The sequence below is a fragment of the Pipra filicauda genome, unplaced genomic scaffold (assembly GCF_003945595.2).
Source record: "Pipra filicauda isolate LSUMZ 115617 unplaced genomic scaffold, ASM394559v2 scaffold359_size756093_pilon, whole genome shotgun sequence".
Lineage (NCBI taxonomy): Eukaryota > Metazoa > Chordata > Aves > Passeriformes > Pipridae > Pipra > Pipra filicauda.
Window position 1 is genome coordinate 498,208 of NW_024104486.1, and position 1,944 is coordinate 500,151.

Below are 1,944 nucleotides of genomic sequence, written 5' to 3' on the forward strand. Positions count from 1 at the left end.
CAGACAAAAGCCTAGATATGAACGAGAGGAATTGCAAAATGTTTTCACAATGGGAACTTTACTTATAATAGTGTCAAAATTACTAGATTATTAAATTGAATAAGTTGCCCAGCTGCCCCTGGAAAAAAAGTTAATGAGAAGGGTGGGATGGTTTGCACCAACATTTATCCTCCCAAAAAACTGTCAGTCGACAATGTTTTTCTCTCTTCTCCTGAGAAACAGGATTCATCAGACTTCCTGAACCAGCGGTGTTTAAAATATAAACAAATTAAATGAAAAAACAATAGGTGTTTTTCTACGAAGCAGCTATTCATTTGTGCTTGGCTTTTCGTTTAAAAAAAAAATCTTACAAAATGTCTAACTGCTAACCTGTGTAAAAACATCATTGTGTAGAGGAACATCAATTTTTTTTGCATCAACTTTCAGCTTTTGATTGGTCTACTTCTCAATCAACTTGGTCAGTAAAAAGTCATAAACCTGACTACTTCATTCTACTCTGCTTTTTCTGACACTTCCTTTTCATCAGTGTTTTAGTCTATGAGTAGTTTAAAATTAGTGGGTCTATGTGCATAGCAAGGTGATAAGGTGCTGGGCAGATAATAGGATTCGTGTTTTTGTCTATGCTAGCAACTACAGACAGGCACTGGTGAAAGAACGCAGAATTACAACTCTGAAATGTGTTTCCCAGTTGCAACTATTTTATAATCAGAACAACAAAACAAATATAACACTGTACACCGAAGACAGCTAACAAAAGCCCCTTCCTAATCCCATGCTGTAACCTATGAATATTAATATGCTCTCTTTCATCCAAAAAACCTCAGTCTCACAAACACTGGTGAACAATGCTTTTATTTTCATGTGTTAGGAACAGCATGGTATAACTTGCCTGTGGCTTCATTCAACTGGTTCTTGTTTAGGACATTATGCCTTTGTCACTAAATGAAAATTGCCTACTACTATCAGTTCATCCAATAGATATAAATGTAAATAGAGGGACAAAACAAAATGAAAGCTCCCATATCCATGCTTTGGGTTGGTGGCTAGATAAACTCATGATGCAGTTTTCAATTCTCCTCTATCTAGCAGTGAATTTGAACCCTTCAACCTTGCTGTAAAACCTCAGTTCCTGATGTAAAAGGTCATTAGAAGCCCTTATTGTTGCAGAAGACCAATACATCTTGGTGGATAGTCCTAGGAGGAGCAGGAACCTTGCTCCAGATAATGAGGACCTGTCTCAGTTGTTTTTCCTATAGGTTGTCCAGTATTCATGTTACTGCAAGGGTCTGGAATTATATCAGCAAGTGTTGTTCAGCACTTTCTATTCTGTCTTCTCACTGATCTCCATTTCTGTTTCCTGGTTGAAGGGGCTCTGTCTGTCTGTGAGTATTCTTGTGTGGAGGCTTAGTGACAGTCTTGACTGTGGGGGTGTCATAGGGACGTGCACCAGAGTGCCGGCAATTGGAGAGACTGGGGTGTCTGCATGTTGTCTGGGTGCTTGTGTCAGTGTATTCAATTGCTAGCAAACATCAAGCTGGACTAGTGGTAAATAGGGTGAGAGGTTTGGGAGCTGTGTATTGGGGTTGGCCTAATTGTGGGCTGGGTATCATTGAGACCAGAAGGTCTGAGAGTTGTTTACTGGACTGGTCATAGATCCAAGCCAGCTACTTTAGGACCAGAGGTCTGAGATGGGTAAAGGTAAGTTCCACCACTCTGAACCAGCTACCAGCAATAGATGTTTGTGTGTGTATGAGTGTGCATGAAGGAACTGGGAGACAATCGGGTTCAAAGCTACTGCAGATGTATATCTAAGGCCAGTTACTGTAGGGATCCATATTGAATATATACATATATATGTATATTGAATATATATATGCCTATATATGTATATATTTTCCACTAACAGACTTTCACACTGATCAGAAACAGAGGGAACAGGATGAG